The 25733-nt window shown below is 41.1% G+C and overlaps 1 pseudogene; it reads left to right on the top strand.

Moving 5' to 3' along the window:
• LOC109675869 (guanylate-binding protein 1-like) lies at window positions 1-11056 on the top strand (annotated as a pseudogene).
• Window positions 11057-25733: the final 14677 nt, after the last annotated feature.

Raw genomic sequence — 25733 nt, 5'->3', positions numbered from 1 at the left:
ATGAGAAGTGGACAAGCAGAGTTAGATAACCAAGCTGCCAACCTGAGCAAGAACAATGTTGCCATGCTCCTGGAGGAATGGCCAAACCTGTGGGATGGTCCCAATCCCTTGGAACCAAGGAGATCTGATATTTTCACTGTGGTACACATTTTTTACAGAAACTACATCCTTTTGCCCACATTCTCTCTTTCTTTTCTTGTTCTGTTTGTTTTCTTTTCTCCATACCCTCTTTTCCTCTTGTTCCTTGTGATACTTATTCATTGTTTTAGCAATAAAAATTAACAACCACAAGTCACACATTAAAATGTGGATACATATCAATGAAAATGGTAAGCAAAAGGAATGTGGCACAGTAGGATACATACTATGTGATTCCACTCATGTAAGGTTTATGAAGTAGCAATCTAATCGCTGATATTAAAAGTCAAACTGTAGCCTCTCCAGTATCTCAACCATCTAATAGAATTTGGAGTCTTGTGCAATCTTTGGACAACCTAATGCCTGATCCTAAATTTAGATTCTTATCCAGGTTCTCACAAACAGATGCCCAGTTCCAAAAATTTCTAGTGTGTCTTAAAGATTGGGCTGTGGTTTAACCTTAATCCTAAAACAACTGGCAAGACTCAACAATTCTTCCAGTCTTTTTTCATTATCTTTCTTAGCATGTCAGGTTCATATTTTTGTAAATAGTGACCACTAAATTTATCCTCTGATTTTGAATAAAAAGTATTCTCCAGTGTCCATTTCAAAACACAAATTTAGACTCTTTCTCATAAAAGATATTGAAAGTGAGAGCAGAGCAAGGCTGCTTGGAAGTAGAAGTGATTCTCAGAAATCAGCTGCTTTTCCTTTGACCAACAAAATTTAATTTTATTTTTGTTTTGGGAACCAAAATATTAGTCCAGGGATAATAGAATACTTTTTTAAATAAAATAAATGTGTTTCTTATTCACCCACCAGGATTTAATCCAGATAAAGTAAATCTATTGTCTGAAGACATATTTGTAGATAGCAGGTAATAATGAATTAATTTCAGATATATTTAGTGTGATTCTATTTAGGAAAAATACTTGCAAATCCATAATGATAAAACCATACAAATATTATTCCCAAATTCACAGCATTGCTAGCTCATTTAAGAGATTGTTTATTTTTTACTTTACAATATTTTATGTTATGAATTTTTTTCATGAAGTGTTTTTAGTGATAGAAATACACATAAACAACAATAAAGTGCTTTTCATTCTATAAAATTATTCATTTCAAGAAACAATTTTCTGGGTAACTTCTATTCCTTGAGTATTGATTTTCATGTGGCCAATTACATTTTAGATAGGTATTTAATAAGCAATAGCTACATACAAAACTCTGTCATACAAGGATTTGATTGGGCACAGGATGTGTTATTAATATAACGATAGTTTAGGGAATGATGGCTGCTTAAAATTAGGGATTCTACTGGTGTCCAGGCTGGGTCAGAAAGTGTGCTATGATAGAATTGTTTGAGCTAAGAAATAGCATTTTATCCTGCTAAGACAGCATTGAGACAAAGCTTGATGACAGTAGCCATTGGGACTTAGACGTTTACTATTTTATTCATGTGGCAATTTACTTCAACTATTCCACCATAAGCATTGTACTATGTGCTTAGATGTTGATCCCTTTTGCATCTATGGGATGGCTAATGAGCATAAATTGCCCTAATCTGGAAGAAGGGAATATAATAGATGTGGTACATCATAGATAATGCATATGATATATATATATATATATATATATATATATATATATATATATGTGATATATAATCATATATATATATGATATACATACCATATCTTCATCATATTTACCCTCCTATACCTTTTCCCTACATCCTCCCCTCTTCCACTAGTGTAATTCCCCAGATAGGACCTGTTTTACCTTTCTGTTCTCTGTTTCTGAAAATAGATGTTTTTGTATGTATAAGGCAGCTATACAGAGAATTTCATTGTCACATTTCCATGTATATAAGCATTGTAACCTTTCTCCTCACCATCTTATGCTGATTTCAATAGGTTTAAAAAGTCTATATTCATTCTTGTATATGAAGTATATCAACCACATATATCTTCTTAACTTCCTTCTTTTACCCTCCCTCTCCTGTTAGTGACCTCCTGTTTTCCATAATATTGCTTGTATTTCTATTGGGCTTATATTCCACAGAGGAGAGAGAATACATGCAACCTTTGGCTATCTGGACCTGGCCAACTTCACTTAAGATGATCCTCCCCAGTTCCATCCATTTACCTACAAACAACAAAATTTATTATGACTGAATAAAATCCCATTGCATATTCATGCCACATTTTCTTAATCTGTCAGTTGTGGGCCATGGCTTAGTTATTGTGAATAATGCTTCAATAAGCATGGGTGTGAATATGTCTTCATTGTAACCTGATTTACATTCCTTTGGGTATATCCTTAGAAATGGTATTGCTGGATAATATGCCAGTTCTATTTTTTTTTGGTGCCTCCATGCTGTTTTCCATAGTGGTTGTATTGATTTACACTCCCATCAACAGTGTATGAGGGTTTCCTTATTCCTCACATCCTTGCTAATTTTGTTTTTTGTTAGTGTCCTATTCTAATAGGAGTGAGGTAGAATCCTAACATGGTTTTCATTTGCATTTTTTTATTGCCTGGGATATTGAGCCTTTCTTCATGTGTTTATTGACCATTTAGGCTTCTTCATTTGAAAAATCTTTGTTCAGTTCATTAGCCCAAATCTTAGTGTGTAAGATGCTTTTACATTCGTTGATTTTTGGTGAGTTTAGTTGCTTGAGCTCCCTGTATGTTCTGGTTAAGTCACTTATGTCTTGTTAGACATATAGCAGGCAAAGATTTTTTCCCCCATTTTGTGGTTTGCCTCTTCATTCTCTGGACCTTTAAATGAACAAGGCATGAGAAGTGAAAGACTCAGTAGCTCAAGTGAGCTGCATCTTGTCCCAGGGCTGGAACTTGTCCTTATTCCAGACTGAATTTTGCACCCACTTAATTTCAAGGCTAGTATTCCTGCAATAGAACCTCATGGTTCCCAAGGCTACTGTTCTATAGACAGAATCCCAAGGCTACTAATAGGTGCCTGAAAAGTTTTTATCTCTTTCTTTAGTGAAGCCACATATGTGATACGATTTAAGGTGAGTGAGAATTTTCTTATTGTAACCCAAAACCTAGTGTCATTTTTTTTGGCTATGAGAACTGAGGCTCCCTGATGTCTAATGACCCTGCTCTCAATATTACTAAAAGACCCCAACATCTGTCAGTTGATCCGTTGGTTTTCCATCATAAGTGGATACAAAGAACCAGCTAAGTACTAGAGAGGCTCTGTGGATGGTATCAGAGAAAGAGTGAAACAGATCCAAGTGGTTCAGAACTCCAGAATTCTAGTAGTCAGTGCCATTAGGAATTGATCCCAGGGACATTTTAAGTCAATCTGCATCACTTACAGCTGGGTGGTTATAATCTTACTGGAACATGGAGTACTAGATAAGTTCACCAAAAGGAAATTCTGGAACAAAGGTGATGACTGAGGCACAATGCTAAGGCTCAAGCAATCCATTCAAACTCAGTACTGCCTCCACTATGCTCTAGTCATAATGAGCACAGTTTTATGCAGGTCATGGGTGCTCATGGACTTACTAAGTGAATATGTTGAAGGATTCTAGAATGTAAATTAGGGAATAAGAGCAATAAAATCTAAAGACAAGGATTCGGACACTGAATCAGGTGGCCACATGCACCATCCAACACTGCATATTTAGGAAACAGTAGTATTCTGAGAATTTGTGGATTTGGTTTTGAGTGCCAAACTTATTCATGTCATGTGTCAGGGTTGGATACATTTGTTCTTGCCAGTTTTTGCCAAGTTCAGTAATACATCTCTTGTTGGTTATGTCATCACCACTGTTGCTGCACACAGATATGGAGGAAGAACTAAGTAGACCTCACACCAATTTTTTAGACCCCCTCCAAAACCATTTCCCAGTATTCTTGAACAGAGGGCTCTTCTGCTTTCTTTGAATTCTTGATACATTCCTAACCCTTTCCCAGGACTCACCACTGAACTTCCCATGATAAATGAATGGCCAATTCCAATTCACTCTGTAAGAGGTAGTGCCAGAGAGGCAGTTTGTAAAGGAAGCCCCAGAAAAGGGAAAAAGGGTTGTGGGAATGCTCAAGCAGTGGCATATTACTGTATGAAAATACTCTGTGCAGTAATGGTCATGAGACTGCCTGCTTATAGAATAGTCAAGGAAGCACCTGATGTAGCTCTTTGATTATTTTAATAATTTAATGTGTATCTAAATTTTTTCACATATGCCAAAGACCTTCTGCTGGGAATCTAATTGTGGTGTGCATATAAACTTTTTTTTAAACAAAAGCTGACAACTAATGATTGAAGGACAAAGTGTGTAAGATGCTTTTATATTCTTTAATGAATTATTCACCTCAGTTTTGAATGTTTCTGATCTCTAGACTTGTATCATTTCTCATAAACATTGTCTTCCCAATTGTTTCTCTTTCCTGTTACCTCCAGAGCTAACATTTCATGATGGCTAGTTGGCTTCCTAACACTCATGGTGTTATGTGATATAGGTAAGACCCAAAGAAGTGACAGCTGAATTACACAGAACTCATGACCATTTCAAGGGCTGGTCATGTGTACTGAGAGCTATGAGAGGGAGCAGGATTGTTATTGCCACTTTGTCCCCTTATACCAGACCGTCCAGACCTGCAGTATGAGGTTGTCACCAATGGGTGGAAGTGGACTAGCTCAGATGCAGGACTTTGATTATAGTGGCTTTACTTGGGGGACCCGGAAGACCACTGTACGCTCATTTACAACCCTCTAGAAAGTAGAGCTATGTCATTAAGACTACAGAGCAAAGGAAGAAATTAGAAGTCAATCAGAGTTTCTGTTTGACCACTTTATGAGAACTTGTGAGTTCACCCATCTGCAAGTCTACATCATTTTCAGTGACAAATTAATCCCTATATTAAAAATGTTTATTTCAGAGAAGGATGTGAATTGAAAGAAGTGCTATGGTAGAAATGGATGTTTCACATGATTCTAGAATTCTCTTTGCTATTTAAGCATAATTCTTTTGGCTGTGAGCAAAAACAGTGTCTCAGTGCTGGGTAATCATGAAAGTGAGTAGGTTGAAGAACACAGCTCATATGGTGAGCCTAGATCCTCAGAGGGAACAGAGCAGCAGATTCAGGCACATGTGCACATCTGTGTGTGCCATGACTATATGTGCCACATGGCACAAGATTGCATTTGGCAATGAAATCTACAACATAATTACTTAGTGTGTCATAGGTTTGTGTATGTCAGAATTTGATGTACAATTGCACATCAAGTTAGTATTTTCACCAGCAATGAAAATGTATTTGTTCTCTCCCCAGGTTCAAAGCAAAACAAAATATAAAAACATGTTGTTCCTGGCTAAAATATAGTGAACCTAGGTATCTCATAGTTTTGCTTTTCACACCTTATTATTTTTATTGAAGTTGAACATATTTAATTATTTCCTATATATATGTCTAATTATTTTCAGAGGGTATTCTTTTATCTCACAAATTTAAAGAATTGTTTTGGATTAGTTTCTGATTTTGTGATATAAATTATTTTTTTTCATATGGCCACTTATTTTCTAGTTTTTCTTATGGTTTCATGGAGAATTTTTTATGTAGTTGACTCTATCAATTCTTTCTTTTATGTCACACTTAGAAAATGCCACCTTCAGGATTCTCTTTTGAACACTCTCCCATATTATTTATTTTTATGTTTCAATATTTCATGTCTATATTTTGATCAATCTGACATTTCTTTGATATAACATATAAGGAAGATCCCACATTATTTTTTTTTTATTTTTAGCATATAATAGTTGTTCTGGGGTATTCATTTGACATTTACATATGTGCTTACCATGTATCTTTTTTATGTTAGTTTCTGGTATCATATCAATCACTGTCAAACCCAGCATTATGGCAAGTTATTCCCCCTGTGTTTTCTTCCATGATGCTTATAGTTTTAATTCTAATGTTTAGAGTTTTGATTCATTTTGAGCCAATTTTCATACAGCAGAAGATTAACAGCTGAATTATTTTTATGTCAATATCTAGTTTTCTCAATGTCACATTTTTTGTTTGTTTGTTTCTTTGTGTTTTCTAGTACTAGGATATCATTTCTGGGCTTCCACTTGCTAGGAAGTCTCTCTACCTCTTGAGCCATACCTGCAGCCCTTTTTAATCTGGTCATTTTTGAGATAAAACCTCCCTTTTTTTGCCCAGACTGATCTGGATCACCATAACTGGGATGACAGGGTGCACCCAGCTGTTCTTTACTTCTGGGCTCTCTATTTAGTACTACTGGTTCATGTGTCAGTCAGTTATGTTAGTACCACATTTGTTTTGATTACCATAATTTTATAGCAAGTTTCAAAACTCAACTGTAACACCTCCAACTTTGTTCTTTCTTTTTCAGACTGTTTTAACTATTTGGGGATCTCTTGACTTTTTCTATGAAAATTAGGATGGATTTTTATACTTCTATTAATATAATTCATTGGAATCTTGATAGGCATTGCATTGAATCTGTATAGGTAGTGTTGACATCTAAAGACTATTAAGTCTTCCAGATATAAACACAGGCTGTCTTTCATCTTTCTAATTATTTGTGTATTCGTTAACTTCTTTTCCCAACCATTTCAACTTTTTCTATGTAAGTCTTTGTCCTTCTTGGCTAAGTACTTAAGTCATTTATGCATTTGATGCTATTGTAATGGGATTTTTTTTCTTAATTTCCTATTCAAATTGTTCATTGTCAGTGTACAGAAATGGAACTAACCGTATAAATGATTTCTGCATGGTGATTTTGTATGATGCAGCTCTACTGAATTAATTTATTATTTCCAACAGTGTTTTGTGGAATACTTAAGGTGTTCTACATGTAAGATCACTTCATCTGTAAATAGAGATCACGTTACTTCATCCTTTCCATTTTGGATGCCTTCTGTTTCCTTTTCTTTCCTAATTAATTTGGATAAGACTTCTGGTATTATGTTGAACACAAGTGGTCAAAGTAAGGAACCTTTTCTTTTTCTGATCATAGAGGAAAAGCTTTAAGTGTTTTGTCATTGAGGGTGATGTTAGCTGTGGGTTTTCTCACATGGTCTTAATCATGCGAAAGTACTTTCCTTCTATTTCTAGTTTTCTTTAGCGTGAAAGTGATGATTTATTCCCATATTCTAAATTTTAATTATTTCTCTGATACTAAGATTGATACTTCAGTGATCTCTTCTAACCTTGAGTATGGTATGCTTTATGTCAATTTCCAGAACTACCTGCTACTATAAATCTCCACCTGTCTTGTCGCCTCCATGTTTTGCAGTCTTCTCCCTGGGCTCCACAGTGAAGTCTCACACCAAAGGAATCTGGACATGGTGTGTGCCTCATCCAAAGAAGCCAAACCACACCCTAGTTCTGCTGGACACCAAAGGTCTGGGAGATGTGGAGAAAGTAAGGATTGAGAATTCAATTTTGGATTAAACCCCTCCTGTCTGAACACATCTCTACATTTTTTTAGATTTTTCTTTAGGAGCTTGCACTTAACATGTCTTTTCATTTATGTTTACATATTGTGAGAGGAAAATATTAATAAGACAGACTCCTAGTAAAAGAGCAAGATGGTAAGTGCACTGTAGTTTTACTATTAACAACAGTTTGTAAGATAAGCAAGTTACCCCGCATCCATAAACATAAAGGTTGCATAAAGAAATTCAATGTCATAGGTCTTATCCTAGAGAGAATTTTAGTTAAGGATTTGACCTTTGAAGTACTATGACATGTTTAAATTTAAACTCTGTTGCTAACTAAGTAGCCTCAAGCAACTTATTTGATTTCTTTGAGTGTCAGCTTTCAGATTGGTCAAGTGGATGTAATAGTTCTATATTTGCTTCCTAATATGGCTTTGAACATTGAAAAAGGTAAACAATGTTCCAGACATACAATAATTGCTCAATAAGACAATTGCAATAGACTGAATGTATAGGTCACTGGCAGAGCACTTGCTTAGCTTATGAGAGACTCTGGGTCAATCCCAACATTGGAAAATATCAAAATGGCTACAAGTATTATAAATTTTATAAAAGTTGATATTGGTATGAACATGATAGAAAATTTCAAGTTTAAATTGCATTTAAGACCTTAGAATACCCACCAATCTCCACTGTTCTTTTTCAGCAATCTGCCAATGGTCATTAGAGGACCTCATGAGAATCATGTAACTCAAAAACATCAAAACCAAAAACATGCAAAGTCCAACTCAAACCAGCAATCATTCTGCTTTGGACTTGAGTTCCTTGCACAGATCATAAAGATCACATAGATTTTTCTAACTGGACTAGGAAAAAATGCTAATTAGGTAAACACAGTTTAACTACTGGTAATATGGAAAGTGGCATAAGAACAACCTGATCTCCAGGGAGGCAACCAGAATGACTGCTACTGGATCATCACCTTGGCAATACTCGTGAGCAGCACCTTTGTGTACAACAGCATGGGAACCATCAACTAGCAGGCCGTGGACCAGTTGCTGTATCCTTTTTGTGGTCTAGAACAGCACCAAACTCAGAGAAGAGACCTTTATTAATAAGACAGCTACTTGACTCTGGATCCTGGTGATTCAGGCTCAAAATCAGAAAACAGAAATGACTCATGTACACTCTTCATGAGGAAGAGCTAAGTACCTATTAAAGGATTTATACTTAGGTTAAGAATGAAGGCAAAACTCAAGCTTTGGGAACTAATATGGGATAAGTGGTCCTAGCTTTGGAGGTTTTCTTTGCTGGTTTTCCTTAGTTAACTTCTTAGATATGTGACAGAGTTGACCAAGCGAATCTGGGTAAATTCCTCACCTGGAGAGGATGAGGTTGAGGACTCATCTGACTTTGTGAGCTTCTTCCCAGACTTTGGGTGGACTCTGAGAGATGAGACTCTGGAGCTGGAAGCAGATGGACAGCCACTCATGGCAGATGAGTACTTGGAGAATTCCCTGAAGCTAAAGAAAGGTAAAGGGACTGCTGATTTGGAAACAGAGAGGAAAGACACTAGAAATTAATACTTTTGTGCAAGTATTTATGTCCAGGCTTCTATTTCTATGTTCTAGCTATCACAAAAGAGTATTTATTTTTGAGATAATCCATCTTAACAGATTTATTAATTACAATAAATTGCAAATTTCTTTTGCTTTCCTTTTCCTGCATTATTATTAGATTGCATTCATCTCCCTACTTAGATTTTGTGAAGCTGCACATACCCAACATTAGCTTAAAGAAATTTTTTAATAATTCATTGAGACTGTAATAGCTATTTCTCTTTCTTCAAAAAAATTTCTCTAGGTACCAGTGAAGATGAAAAGTACAACCTGCTCCAAATCTGTGTTCAAAAGTTCTTTCCAAGAAAGAAATGTTTTGTCTTCTACCCACTCACTGAGTAAAAGCTCACCTGTCTGAAGACATTGCATGATAATGAGCTAGATTCTGATTTTGTGCAACAAGTGGCAGAATTCTGTTTTTACATCTTCATCTATTCAAAAACTACTCTTCCAGGAGGCGTCATGGTCAGTGGACCTCGTGAGTCAACTTCCCATTTCTTCTGTTCATTGTAAGATGAAGAGAGGGTGAAGCTTTCCTTTAGTTCAAGTTTGAGACATGCAGGGTCTACAATTATTTTAGACATCTTAAACTTGATCTAATAGAAAAATGAGTCATGTTGTTTATTGGAGACAAAGAAGCCAAAATGGATTTCTGTAGGGACCCAGTACAGGGAAATTTAAGAAGTAGTGATCACATGAGGATGAAGAAGAAAGTCAGTGAGTGGTCATAGCCACCATGTCCACCATGCCTGACCTGAAGTTGTGTACCAGCCCTGATATCTGCCTTACCCACTATCCACCCACCACACAGAGACAGCTTGGATGTGATAATTAGGGAGCAGCCTAGCCTGTGGCTGTGAGAAAAACTAACTACAAATTGGAATTGATGCTGTGAATTTGGTTATAATTCTCAGCAATGTCCTTGAGCAGGCCACTTTTTCACAGACAGCCAAGTCACCTGAAGAGAAACAAAACATGACACGGACATGCTTGCAAATAAAAATATACAAACAACAGCCAAGGTTCACAACTAAAATAAAAATTAATTCATAGGTAAAATAAATAAATAAATATCTTGAGTTATTCCTTCTTTGTAGATCTAGAGAACCTGGAGCTGACCTACACTAATGCCATCAACAGTGGAGATCTGCCCTGCATGGAGAATGCAGTCCTGGCTTTGGCCTGGGTAGAGAACTCAGCTACAGTGCAAAAGGCCATTGGCCACTAAGCAGATGAGTCAGAAGGTGCATATGCCCACGGAAACCCTCCAGAATCAGCTATACCTGAACAGGGCCCATGAAAGTGAAGCCATAGAAATCTTCATCAGGTAAAAGTGAGAGCACACAAGGGAGGTATGAGGATAGGTAAGACACCTAAAAAACTAGTTAGCATTTGTTGCCCTCAACACAGAGAAACTAAAGCAGATACTTTAAAGAACAGAGGTCAATAGGAGAAGGGGACCAGGAACTAGAGAAAAGTTTAGATCAAGAAGAATTAACCTAGAAGGTAACACACATGCACAGGAAAGCAATGTAAGTCAACTCCCTGTATAGCTATCCTTATCTCAACTAGCAAAAACCATTGGTCCTTCCTATTATTGCTTATACTCTCTTTACAACAAAATTAGAGATAAGGGCAAACTAGTTTCTGCTGGGTAGCAAGGGGGTGGGGAGAGGAGGGAGGGGAATGGGGGGTAAGGGAGGGGGTAGGGGTAGGGGGGAGAAATGACCCAAACATTGTATGCACATATGAATTTTAAAAAAAAGAAAGAAAAAAAAAGGAAATCTTCATCGGGTATTACTTCAAAGATGTTGAACAAGTATCAGGAATTCCTTCAAAGATGTTGAATAAGTATTTCTAATGGGATTAAGGATAATTTTCTCTCAACTTTTAAGTGTTATAATGATAAGCAGTACTAGGAAATGAAGTTAGTACTTTGAAGGAAGCAATTTTGTTTTTTAATTTTTATTTTATACATATGTGCATATAATGATTGGGTCATTTCTCCCCCCCTTCCCCCCTATGACAGGCTTTGGTTGGAGCAAAGACTAAGTTCTTTGCATAGCTTTGGTTTTATCCACACAGGACCTCAAAAGTTGGCTGGATTGTCTCAGCACAATACCTTAGGCAGCCAGCAGCCATATTAAAGTTGGGTTAAGTCTCTTAGTGAAAGGGCTTGGATGGAGTGTTTGAGTCAAGAATATTTTCAGTCAAATATTCTAAACATCTTTTCTATTTCTTAGACATTTGCTAGCTTTATAGATGAAAAATATGTCATTTATTGGGTAAACAATTTATATGTTTTGGGTTTATTAGAGATTGAGCCCAAGGCTTCATGCATGTGAGCATACAATCTACCACTAAAGTATGCCAGTAGCCCTATTGTACAATTTTGTATTGTGGTTCCATTTTTCATTCCTAGAATATGGATATAATGTATCATAATTGTGTTTTGATCTAATAGTGTGAAACATTGCTAAAATATTTGCTATTATTTTTAAGAATCTTCTTAAAGATTTCTATAGAATTTTCTATATTTGTTATGTACCACTATATTAATTCTTTTCTGAATTCTATTAATAAATAGAAATTTAATTGTTTAATATTTTTTTCAACTCTACTCTGTGTGCCTTTAAAAAATAATAGGGTGATACTGTGGTTTTGAACTTAGGGACTGATGCTTGTAATACAAATACTGTACTACTTGTGACGCACCTCCAGTTCTTAATTTTTGCTTTAGGATATTTTACATTTTATGGTCCTGCTTTTTCAAAGCCTGGTAATGCCTTCGAGCACAATCTTTCTGATCTCCCTACCTGGAGTAGCTGAGAATACATCCACCAGCTATCATGCCCGGCAGCATTTATATCTTTTTCTTCCTGCACTGTACTGACTAGTACTGATAGTATTTGAGTGAAAGTGAGAGTAGACATGCTTGCCTTGTTTTTGAATGTAGGGAAAATAATTCATTCTTTCACCATTGTATATGATAGCTGTAAGTTCTTTAGAGATGTTGTTTGTCAGCTTGAGAAAGTTCCTTTCTTTCCTAGTTTACTGAAAGTTTTTATAGTAATACATGCTTAATTTGCCACATTTTCTGCATTCATGAATGGAACCATGTGCATTTTTTCTCTTTAGAGTCTTAATATCAAGTATAAACTTTGAATATGTTTTGAAGCATGCTTGCATTCCCAGAATAGACTCTTCGTGCCTATGGTGTATCATGTATGTTGATTTTTTTGTCATTTATTTTTGCTAGATTCTTGTTGTAGGTTAAGTAAGGCATCGCAAATGATGTCACTCTTTTGCACTTGTCAAGGAGGCAATAGCAAATGTCATAAAATATGACAGCAAAGGGCTAGAGACCTGTTATAAGGAGAAGTTCACAAGGAAAAGACACTAGGGAGTTTATGAATATTCAAGCACAGAAACTGTGAGACAGAACAGAGGTACCCAAATTATTCAGACTGCAAAAAACCAAGAGAATCCTTGTGATGGAAAGACTGGCATTGTTTTGGAATCTCCTGGCTGGTTATTTTGACAACACTGCCTCCCAGCGGCATGAATTGGACTTATACTTTTGACATTCTCCTTCAGCACCTCATGAAAGAGATCAGCCTACAGTTGGTCAGTTTCATACTCATAGACTGCAGAGAGTTGTGTGATCAAGGAAAGGGTTAGATTCTGTGGCCTCTTGATCAAGCCAAAGACTCAAGAAAGACCCACAGTGAGAGGAGATGTGAGACTTTTTTGTTTTAGTAGAATTGTGTATTGATCTAGGTTGAATGCTCTACCACTTGAGCACATGCTTAGTTCTTTAGCGTTTAGTATGATTTTCTGGTAGGGTCTAATGATTTTTGCACCCCTGGGCTGGCATTAGGCCAGTTGGCTGACCTCCACCTCTTGAGTAGCAGGGATTATAGCCATGCAACACTATGCCATGTGAGAACGATCTTCATACAGAGGCCACAGAATGGAGAAGTGGGAGCCTCTGCTCCTAAGTCACTGTCCTCACTCCTTGGAGTTGGAAAGTCGTAGATTTGAGACATGAATAAAGAAGAAGGGGCACAACCTAAAAAAAGGAAGGAATAGTCAGACCTTGTCTGGTAAAAGGTGAAGATCCTCCAGAAACACAAGACCTGTGTCGTTTCACTCTTCTCATGGTCTGCTGTTTCTGGTCATTGTGGACGGCAGGTGTCCTTAGGCCAAATATTAAGCCCACATAGGAGACAATCGCAATATGAGTATGGGGCTGTCAAGGCTTATCCCCTCTGCCACTTCTACTATTGGACAGCTACAGGGCTAAATGAGCAGTTAGTGATTTCAGGAAAGCAGACTCATGTCCGTGAAAAGTAATCTAGGCAACTATTTTCATGATAATCTCCTCAGTAGAAGTGCCACATTCAGCAAAGTCAGTGTGAGAATCATGTATTACCCAGGTGTGTGACCTCTGAAGTTAAGAGTTTCAAGCTTACTAAGAGCAAGTGAAGCTAGGCTATTCATTTAGATTTTGCCATGATATCACAGGGAGCAATTTCTCATAAGTCATTCCTCCTATTTATTAGAATCTTATGACCTTGCATTCATAAGTGCGATGTCTAGTTTTTTCTGTTTATTGACACATAACATCCTTTCATCCCAAAAACACATGTACAAATACACTCAAGACAAGTCCTGAAACATGATCTTTGCAATGAACAAAGAGAGAAGACATTCCAAGGAAGGACTATTTCGTGAAAGGTGTGATTTATCTTCATGGGGCAGACATGAGCCTGGGAAATGACAAGTGTTTGGTACAGCCTTAACTACCACTTATTTAATTAACTTACCTCAAAGGCCACAGTTTCCAGAGAAAGTCTCTACAAAGATACGAGAGCTAAGATGTTGTAAAATTCCCTACAGAGTACTAGGGACTGTTGGTGACCCTTGGAACCCTAGCTCAGTTGAGGGTTCTTTGAGATCAGGCATAGACATTCTAAGCCCATCATTCCTAACACAGAGTATCCACACAGATCATGTAGAAGGTTGAGGAGGCCTGTAGCAGCCCCCAATGTCTATATTGATACCCAGCCCTGAGTCAAGTCCACCTCTGTCCTGATCCTCTGAGGAGACCTCTGTGTAGAGGTACCCAAGGATGGCTGATGAGCAGACTCTGGAAGGCAAGGATGTTTATACTTGCTTGTCCTGAATGGGGCAGCCTGGCTAAAATTCCTTAAAACAGGGATTCTCACCAGCACTGTGAGGTGCACAGAGTCTCAGAGGACTTCATGCAAGGAAGAGTCAGAATAAATGTGCAGCTACTCAAGGGTTTCCACGAGGAGAAGGTCCCTCCTGGTCAGTGTATGAGAGCATGGAGTTTTCATTAATGGGGGAACAGTCTTGCAGTTTTTGGCAACTGAGGATTCACTAAGGGCCTTGAGGCCTCTTTCCCTAGACACCAGCCCTTATCCTCCTCTAAGCCATATCTTAGGTAAGGCCATTCCTATCCTGCCTCTTTGGGGTAGCAGAAAGAAGATTCCTAACAAATAGGCCATCTATGGGCTTAATTCTGTGCAGAGGGCATATGGGAACTGAGGAAGAGTGTAGTGTTTCTGGGTTAATGATGCAGAGAGCTGACACTTGGAAGCAATTCTCCTCCCAAAGACTTCTTTTGGGAGTGCAGATAATGATGAGCAGACAAAGGCCACTGCACAAACTGAGGTCTTGTAAGTGGGTTAGGAACATGAAACCCAGAAGCATGCAGTCTGTTCTCTCAGTGGATATATTTGTAGAGAAGACTGAACTGTGCGCCTTTTCATGGTAGTGCCTGGCACCTCCAGACTCTCCCTTTCTTTCTGTCCTAACTGCACAGGACAGTACAGAAGTCTGGAAAGAAGCAGCTACCTTATAAGCATTTTCCAACAAAACTACCTTTATTTGCTAAGACAGACATACCCTCACATGAAAAGACCCCATCCCACCCAAAAAGCAATACCCCATCCCTTCCTACCCTCCCTCTTCTGTTCCTACCCTGAAAACCTGCTGGATTAGCATGTGTTAGGCGAGAGCACTGTTTCAGGCTGCCAGATGTTGCCACAGTGAAAAGACAACAGATTGAGTTGAAGCACACCAGAGACCATGTAGCAGCTCTATTGGCTTCAATCCCTCTTTTTACTATTGTTGGTGCCACATACGTCACCCTCCTCCTCTTAGGTTGTGATGAGGGAATCACCCCAAGAGCCAAGTCCTGACCCTTGGATACCCCTTGTCCATGGGGTGACTTGTCCATACCCAGTGAGAATCCTAGGAAATCTCACTTTCTTGATTTGGCAGCTGGAGGTGAATCCAAGCTGAGACCTCTGCGGAGCAGGTTCCTGTCAGGATCCGGGCTCAGTGCTAACCCCCCTGGGCAGCAGAGGATGTTGTGAGTTAAGCAGGTATGCCAGGCTTGGGAGGTCTTCCTCTTCCTCACTGCTCCCTTGAGGCCCACCATCAGCAGAAGGTTGTCCAAAATGCACTGTACTTCTCTGCCCAAGGATCTGAGAGTGGTTTCCATGGAACTGGGGAGGAGCGCTGGACATGGTGTCTTCTAGTGAGGGAGATCCATGACTCCCTGATAAGACAATGTCCTCAGGACCTATTGGGTCTGCATCCAAATCTCCACCTGAAATGTGCTGTGGGGTACACACAGACTGAGGCTCTTCATGCCACACAGTTGGGAATCAACCTAGTCTGCACCATTAGTACCTCCCTCCATTCCTTCACACCTTCCTCTTGTCTAAAACGTATATGCCCTCAGGTGCAGCCACACTCAAAAGCCAGACTCCTGGGCAGGGTAAGGTAAAACAAAAATCACATATGCCTCATATGCAAGGTCCTCCTTCTCCTTGTCTACCTGGTATCCTTTTTTGTCCTTTGTACCTGGAATCTCTCCATCTTTACAAGCTCTGTGTTTCCCAATGCCCTGGTCTACCTGAAGTCACTCCCTAACATGACTCTGTGGTGGCCTCCCATACTGTGGCCACCAAGTGTGCCTCTGCTCTTAGTCCAATTGGTATTCTCCTTTCCCCTCACTTGTTTACCTATTGTCTCCTCTTAACCTCACTACCAGATGTCTCCCCTTCCATGGCTAAATCAGATACTTCCCTCTACCAGTTTTCTACCTAGCGTCCCTCTAAAACTTGTGTACTTTTTACTCCTCTTACTCCTGACCTACTTGGTGACCCTCCATCCCATGCTTAACTGCACAGGAGTTAGTCCTTCTTCCTGCTCCAGAAACTCAGTTAGGGCCATGAGATCTAGTTCAGGGTCTGGGGAAAGCAAGGCTTCTAGGAATTTGGGGTGAATGATTTCCTCCACCTGGGAACAGAAGGAAGAGGGTGTCAGTATGAGTGGCAGCATGCAATACCTAAAGCAATTAGGAACTTCATTAGAAGCATAAAGCAATGGCATATGCAATGTGGGTGACATCATGAATTTATGAAAACATCACGACCCTCTGAAACAGACACACACACACATATGCACGCACATGCGCACACACACACGCACACACACACACATACACACACACACACACACACACACACACACACACACACACACACATAAATATTCATCTCAGCTGCCCCGTAATCAGCCCCAAATGTAATGATCTGGAATGATTGTCCCAGAATCTGGCTGCCACTAGTGCCCTACATTCAGCTCACGTTCATGACAAAGTCCTTTTTGGAACACAGTTCATCAATGTAGCTCAGAAGATCTGGATCTGCAAATGCCCCCTCGTCTTCCTGCTTCTGCTCTATTCCTTCCTCTTCCGAGTTACTGTCAGACTCCAGTGGTCAACAGCTGAGTTTCCAACAGCCAGTCCATGATAGCCATATACTCCTTCACAACTTCAGGTGGGATGTCATCGGATGCCTTGTTATGCTACTGCCCCTGGTATCTGGGTGCTGGTGGAGGAGAAGGCTGAGCCTTTGGGCTGGTCTTTCTGATGGTACACTCTAATCATGGGAGAGCAGGAGGATACATGCATGTGGACTCTAGGTTGGCCCAACTATGCTTGAAAGGGCAGTGTTTCATGAGCTACCTGAACCCAAGATCTGACACGAGCTATTTCCATATCCAATACAAGACCAAGGGCACCAGGTACCTCAGGCTCTATGGGATTTTGAAAACATACTCCATAGGAAGTACAGTCACCTTTAGCCACTTTGGTCTCTGACTTCAGATCCTGGGAGAATAAGGGTATCTCTACCTGGCTGCTTTGAAACCTCAGGTGCTATGATAAAAGCGAGAGCACACAAGGGAGGGGAGAGGATAGGTAAGACACCTAAAAAACTAGCTAGCATTTGTTGCCCTTAACGCAGAGAAACTAAAGCAGATACCTTAAAGCAACTGAGGCCAATAGGAAAAGGGGAACAGGTACTAGAGAAAAGGTTAGATCAAAAAGAATTAACCTAGAAGGTAACACCCATGCACAGGAATCAATGTCAGTCAATGCCCTGTATAGCTATCCTTATCTCAACCAGCAAAAACCCTTGTTCCTTCCTATTGTTGCTTATACTCTCTCTACAACAAAATTAGAAATAAGGGCAAAATAGTTTCTGCTGGGTATTGGGGGGGGAGAGGGAGGGGGCGGAGTGGGTGGTAAGGGAGGGGGTGGGGGCAGGGGGGAGAAATGAACCAAGCCTTGTATGCACATATGAATGAAAAAAAAAAAAGAAACCTCAGGTGCTGGAGGTCTCTGAGGATCCAGGCTCAGTGATCCTGGAGGAGGCTGGGAGTGCAAGCCCATCATCAGTTGTAGTTTGGGATTCTCCATTTCCTTGGCAGCCTCAAACTCCATGAACCTGAGCACAAGGAATCAAAGACTGAGTTGAGAGAGAAGAGATTCCTGACCCAGGAGATTGCAGATTACATGGGAGAACCACAGTTCTGGAGACACCCTCTATATCCTACTGCCTGCAGGGATTCAAGGTAGGCCAATTTTCCTTAGCCATGTCCTTGAGTGACACCACTTCAGACCCATCCTGTCCCTACTGATCACCATAGGATTATCTGATGGCAAGAGTGGATCGGGGTCGCAGTGATTGTAGACATCATCTGGGGTCTTGTACCAGAACCTGAGATCCTGAGTTTGAGACTAGAATGACTGCAACGATGAATGGGAAGTCAAAGGCCCAGAGGAGATCAAGATAAAGCATAAGCTAAGCAGAGAGGATTTGGTTGCTTCCCTCTGAAGACCTAGTTACTTCTTTAACTGACTTTTGTTTAAGAGATTGTTTGTTTGTGTCAACAGACTTACATGGTGAAAAAAACAGTAAGGACTGAGGTATGTGCTTGAGATATGAGAGGATGGCCACCCTTGAACTCCCTCACTCAATTCTTCCCTCTTCTGGGACATCAGGTTAGAACTGAGCAGTTTCAGGCACAAGGGTGTCCCCAATCTATCAAGCCCAACAGATTGTGGGCCAGGTGAGCAACTCAAGACTGGTGGAACTTTCCTTTGCAAACCTCCAACTGTTGGATGAGAACACATGGATGGATGCTTACCACTCCACAACCTGTTCCTCACTCTCACAACAAGGTCGTTCCATAGACCAGTGAGGCTGGGGTTATGGGAGTGTCAGAGAATGCATTCCCAGCAATCCAGGTAGAGGGAGCAACTGCCTGGCTAGCAAGGGTTTGAGAAGTAGGGCCCTAGTCAATAATTCTCTTGGCAGTGTTTTGGTGACAAGCTCCTCTAGACCCAGCTGTGCAATCCCCTCTCTCCCACCATCCAGCCCAGGCTTGGATTCCTGACTCACTTTCTTGCCATCTCTTCATAGTCCATCCGGTCGAAATTGCTTATGGATTCCCACTCCTTCAAGCCTCTCCATAGTCCCTCTCCATTGACATGGTGGGCGTCCGCCGGGCCAGGGACCTAAGCACTGGGCTGTAATTGCTCAGGATCAGTCACAAGCCACTCTCCATTCCCAACAGACATAGTCTAGTACATGTCTTTGTCCTCCTCACCCCTGCATACTTTCATAATCTCCTCCCAACTTTGTATCATACTGCCAGGACACAGTCTCATGCCCAAATCATTAAAACCCACAGCTGCTGTGTAACCTATGAGTTCACCATAGTTGTGTATTACAAATTGATGAATTTTGTCTCTCAGAAACCACATATTTAAGTCCTTATTCCCAATGTCAGGATATTTGTTGATGGAGCCTTTGGTGGGAGCTAGAGTTAGATGAGGTCATTGAGCTGGGTCTCCCAGGATAGGTTAGTACCTTTGCACGAAGAGGAAGATAACCCATGCTCTCTCAGTCATATGAAGATTCAATCTAGGCATCTATGGAGTAGAACCCTGAACAGACAGTGAATCTGACAGCATCTTGATCCTGGTACTACCAGTGTCCAGGACTGTGAGTAAGGAATATCTGTTATCTCAAGTCACCAGCCTGCAATAGTCTGTATGGTGGATGTGCTTACTGACACCCTGCAAAGGATGACCTGAGGCCTAAATCTAAATTTGTGGCCTATACTGCACCAGAATTCCTCTGTGATATTTGTCCTCTGTATCAGTATGACAATTATCAAAAAATGAAGAATCATTGCACTCACACACATGATGATCCAGCAACATAAAGCACTGTAATCATGTCATGGTTACTGAGTGGTATTTCTGATATGTTACTGTCTTGAAAGATGCTATCAAACTCTGTGTATGTCATATTATTCCCTTCTAGGAGCTCCAGGAGAAGCTCCCAGCCATCTGAGGAGAACACTCACATCAGAAAGCAGGAAAGCGCTTCCACTTCACGAATGTGGGGAAGGTTCCTTCGGACTAGGGTCTTGAACTTCTGCTAGCGCCTGAAGTTGTTGTAAACACTGTCGTGTGATGAGATGTCCTCCTCAGGTGTGGCCTTGTCCTTGGATGTTGCCAGGCCTCCCTCCATGCATGACCTGTGTGATTGTGGTCCTGCATTCACAGGCCACATGATGGGGGTCTGGTGGACAAGTGGTGGTGGCGGTAGTGGTGGAAGACCCAGGAACCAGTTCGCCTCAGCAGCCTGGCTCTCATTTGTTGTTGGGGTAACAGCAACTTGGTTCACGCTGGGTGATACCAACACAAGGGAACCAGGTTGCTGTGTGCCCCCTAAGTGCAGCCCTGGGGGTCTCCAGTTGACAGGGGCCTGAGAGACACTGTTAGTATTGTGTGGGTGCTGTGCTGTCCCAACCGGCACAATGCGGTGGAATGGCACAGCCCCTGAGAGGCCACAAACCCCATTGCCTGCCAACAAAGGTGGCTGGTGGGAAGCAGGCATCATCACCAGAGGACTCCACTGATGGAGTACTGGAGTCATGATGGGTGTCAGGGTTTGCTGCCATATTGGCAGGTGTGCTGGGCCAGTGGCAAATTGGGGAGAGTTCAGGTCTGTGCCTGTAGTCATGTGGAAGCTAGGGCTGGGGATCATGACCGGTGCCAGCACTGAAGATGCTGTGGAGAAAAAGAAAAGTGGTGCATTAAGGAGGGAAATGGTACCAGAGGAAGGCTCTCAATTCACTGAGAGTCATGGAAGGATTCTCATCAGGTCATGTTTGTGCGGCAGGAACATTCAGGAGTTTTCACAATTTCCTGCTCTCTCTCTCTCTCTCTGCTTGATAATTTTTCCATTAGAACATTTTCCCACCTTTACAAGATTCCCTTACACCTCTCTGCTGAGAGCAACCAACCATCTTTCCTGGAAGTTTAGAAACCCTCTGGGTGAGCATCTCGCTAGAAAACCCTTTTCTCTGCAAGTCATCTCCCAAGGCTGCAGTTACTTTGACCACTTTGGTAGCACCTTCCCCCTTAGCACACTCATTAAGGGGCTGGAAACCCATTCCAGTGACAGTTTCTATCTCCCCAAGTTCCCCCATGTAGGTTCCAAATTCATTCTAACCCAATTACCTCCTCAGTCTTCCTTTTCCCCATGCTCTTTATGAAAACTCCCTCTAAGATTTAGGCTAGTGGCATCCAATCCCTCAGTACCATATCACAAGCAAGTTTCATGACCTTGAAGAAATGACACAGCACTGAAGCATTTCCCTCAAACTCTCCTGGGACACCACCATCACACCATCCCTCCACTGCTAATAAACCATGTTGATGTGTGCTGTCTCTCTTCTAGAAGTAATTGATCCAGGGGCTCCCACCCTTTTCTTGACCAGTATATTTACATGACGTGTTTTTATGTCCCTCTCAACTGCTCCCCTTATTCTGTCACAGGATTCCCTAGCTTCAATAGGTGAGGTGATGGGGGGGAAGACTAGGACTATCTACCTCATTTTCTTCAGCTCCATCATTTATCCCCAGGGATGAGGCAATTTAAATTTGAAATAAATTAAAGGGAGACAGAGAGAGACCATGTCCTTGACCTGCAGGCTTACCTGCACTTGAAGGCATCACCATAGGTTTGGACACTAGCCAAGACTGTCCAGCAGCCTTCATAGTACGACAAACCAAACTGTCTCGAGGAGCTCCTAAGGGTCCAAGTCAACAGGGAAAATTTAAAAGTAAACAGGGTGGAATGCGGTCAAGACATTCTGCAGTGTGGGGGAAGGGCAGACCATCAGGGATAGGATAGGTAACAACATTCCATAAAGGGCCAGTGGACAAAAACCTCAGATTCCCTTCAAATAATAGATTAGCAAGATTATTGGTGTTTCTGTAGGCATTTTTAAAGTTTTTCCTGAGTTCATAGCACCACCAAAGTGGTATGAACTGATGTCCCCTTTCTGTAGTTCACTTTCAGCCAACCTGGGTTTTTTTTCCCCCAAATTGCATTCCTCTTCAGAGGCAGGCTCCTTAGCAATTTCACCAATGGTCGCACTTTCTGAACAAAACTCCACACATAATTTCAGGTAAACACTGGAACTGATGGGAAGAGGAGGATGGGTTTGATAATGACATGGTCTTATGAGATCCAGTGTATTTGCTTGCTGTGTGCGCATCATTCTTCAGATAGCAGTCGTCCTCATGTCTCTTAAGATGGTGAATTTCTGTTAAAAAAAAAAAAAGACGGTGCATTTCTGAAATGTATTCTCTACCACCATCACTTAATGATGACCCTTTGTTGGAAAGACCTTGATCATGTAGGAACCACAAATGACCTACAGGACCCAAAAAGCACTCACTTCTTTTTGGTTCTGAGAGTTTTTATTTGCAGTACAGAGACACAAGTGTGTTTGACGTTTCTCTCACAAAACACAGTCATCAGTCCTGTGTTTCAAAATGATAGGAACTAGAACTCATATTTTGTGTTGTCACAAAAGAGCCTGGCCAGGAAATTGTTCAAAGAGATGTGGAGTGACTGTCTAGAGGATGGCAACAAAATCTTCTGTGTGACAAATTTCTCTATGTGGGAGAGGATCAAATTGTTCCCATATTATTTGGGAAGGGGGTAAAAATTGGCCAAGGTGGTCAAGTTGATTAAAAGTATAACAAAAATTTGCAAAGCAAACATTTCTGAATCAACATTTACTGGAAGATCTCTATGTGTCAAACAAAGGGAAAGAGTAGGAAAGTATCTAGGAATAGAATCAGACAAACCTGGTGTTAAGAGAGGTTTCCAGCTCTGAAATTCTGTGCCAGAAGTGTTCTTCAATGGAATTTTGCAGACACACAGGGTTTGATCGACATGAAAAACGGTGGAACAAATGCATCCAGAGCACTCTGCTAAGATGAGTCGACATTGCTTTAGGGTGGACTGTGTAAGTCTGTCAGGTAGGATGGTGTCTAATTGCAGGGTGGCATGGTACTGATGTTGCAAATCCTGAGTGGTCAGTTCCAACATGCTGGTTTTAAGGAGAGAGTGTCGCAAAGATACCCCCAGGAATAGCTGAGACCCCCTATTTCCTTCACTTTGAAAGGGCGCGTGGACCCAATTAGTCCTAACTGCGCATGCGCGTGCCTTAGGGATGGGCGGGGGCGGCTCTCGCTCGCACGCCATCGCGTGGCCATGGCCATCTCCACTGCCCTTCAACTGTCGCTAGCATCCGTTGCAGATGCGTTGATGGAGACCCACAGGCACGAGCACAGAGGACGTGGTCCAAACCGTCCTGCATCCCATGGTGGACTCCAAAATCCGTTAGAACTATGGAAGGAAATGTGACGCTTCACGGATATGTAGGACCTGCCAGCCTCCTCACGGGTGAGACGTTTTGCTTTCTGTGTTCGGAAGCATATCGCACTTTGTCTGTTTTGAAGAAGTGTTCTCCTTTCCTTGCTAGGGCTTGGGGTGACTGCAACTCTGGGAAGCTCACATCAGCTCGGTGTTCTCCTGATGAGGTAGTCTAATTCATTTCATTTTCTCTCTTCCGTTGGGCGGATGATCAAAGATAGGGTAGGAATGTTGAGGATTTCCTCAGCAGCCCTCAATGCCTTCAGCCTCCTTGGGATGCACCCAAGATTTTTCTTGGTCTGGCTCATTATGCTGATCTGTTTCTTCCCTGGAACCCTCAGTACCGCAGGAGGCAGGCTTGGCTTGTGCAGGATGATGAAGAGACAGCACTCATACTAGGTAATTAGCATCTTATGCTTTAGATCTTTGCCTCCCAAAGTTCGTGTGTTAAAGACTTAGATCCCAGCCAAAGACCTTATTTGGTACTGGCCACCTTCTCAGATGGGTGAGCCTAGTGCAATGAAAATAAGATATTTAGATATCTTATTATTGATCAGTGCAATGAATAATAAGTTATTCACATCAGATATGTAATTTTCAGGATGGATTGGCACCCCAGCCGTACTCTCTGTGTCTCTGCTTCATGGCCACCATGAAGTGAGCTGTATTTCTCACCATGTGGACTGCACTATGATGGACTGCCCCTCCACAGGCTTGAATGCATCATCACATCAGGCTGCCATGCACCACGGCCAAGTGACTACAGAATGAAATCTTTGAAGCTCTGATTTAAAATAAATTCTTTTTATCCATTAATGATGCATATTTTGATTATTTTTTCATCATGACAATAGCTGGATAACTGAAAATTGGTAAACAGAGTGTAATTATTGCTGTGGCTATATCTGACTCTGTATTTCAGAAGCCTGGGTGACTGACTTGCTTGAGAATTGTGCACGTTTGTTGCAGCAGACTAGATGAAGCCTTCAGTGCTGGAAGCAGAGGTTAATGGGGTGAGTAGAGTGGAATCTCTGAGGAGAAGAATGCTGACATGAATGCACTCACAAGGTTTCAATTAGGATCAAGGACTCTACTAGGAATTGGACTAGAGGCTACTCATTTGCATTCTGGCACAAAACTTGTTTACACTTTGTCCATTCACCAAGTGTTTATGTGACAATACATTTCAATGTGGCAGACTAATTAATCTGTTGAAGCAATTTCATTTAGTGTCTGAAAAGTGTGATGCTGGTTCCTTTTAGCCAAATTTATAGTGATATTTGCACACTAATGGCACAGCACTAATATTTTCAAATGTAGCCAAGTAGTAGTGATGTAAAATTGAGGCCAAAGCAGAGTGTGATAGCTGATGAGGTTAGTGTCATAAAATAAACCAGTTCCTTTGTGCTGCTTGAAAATGCTTTCAGGGCATCTTGGGAACTAACACCCCCACTTGTTAGAGTATCATAGCATGCCTTTTTGAGAAAAGAGCCTTGGGGCATGCTTGCTTGCACAGGGTCAACCAGAAAATTGTTTCCTTCTTTAGCCATCAGTAAACACAGAAACCTTAGAGGCTATGGTCAACGTGCTCTGAACTACTTAACATGGGCCATGTCATGCTTTTGTTATGGCTTGGCGTTGTCCACATACATGCTGGTATTGCAGGCATTCAGAATGCAAGAGCTGTGGGGTCATATAGGTTTCCACTGAAATTTCAGAGGAAATCCTACAGGTGAGGCAGTCTGTGGCACAGTGTCTGTCCCTGTAACTACCCCAAGAAGGGCCATGAGTGAAGCTGTGAGAGTGAACAAAAGTTGCCATGGAGACTCAGGAAATTAGAGATGCCAGGAAACTTGAATGCCTGATGGGGAAGCCAAGGTAGCCAGAAGATGAAAGGCTATGTTCGTGAAGACCTTGTCTACCCCTCTTCCACAAAGTTTATGCTATGTCTCTTTAGAATGACATCTCAGTCTCAAGCATCCTAAAGACTGTCCTGGCTGTGGAACTAGAATCTCAGGGATGCAGTGATGTCAGAGATCACCTGAGGTTTTGGACCAGATTTGGGTTCCCTAAGGCTGGAATAAAAAATCCTGGAATGATGACCTAGCAGACGCAGACCCACAGGTGGTCGCACAGACTGGAAGCTAACCTGAGAGGATTGGGTTGCTTCCCCCTTAGAGCAGGGGTTTTGTTTGATTGGATGGCCTGTGTTGGTTAGTCTGTTTTCTTTGTTGTTTTAGGGAAGGGGTTTATAGCAGCAAAAACCATAAGGAGAGAAGGATGTTCGTGTGGTGACTGAGAAGCTCTCCTGTGCTGACAGTGGGTTGTCCATTCTCATCCTCTTCCGAGTCATTCAGTATAACTGTGCCAGTTTCATGATCAGGAGTGTCCCC

This window comes from Castor canadensis, chromosome 8 (assembly GCF_047511655.1).
Source record: "Castor canadensis chromosome 8, mCasCan1.hap1v2, whole genome shotgun sequence".
NCBI lineage: Eukaryota > Metazoa > Chordata > Mammalia > Rodentia > Castoridae > Castor > Castor canadensis.
The sequence above is the reverse complement of the archived record's forward strand: the minus strand, read 5'-3'. Positions and strand labels throughout refer to the sequence as shown.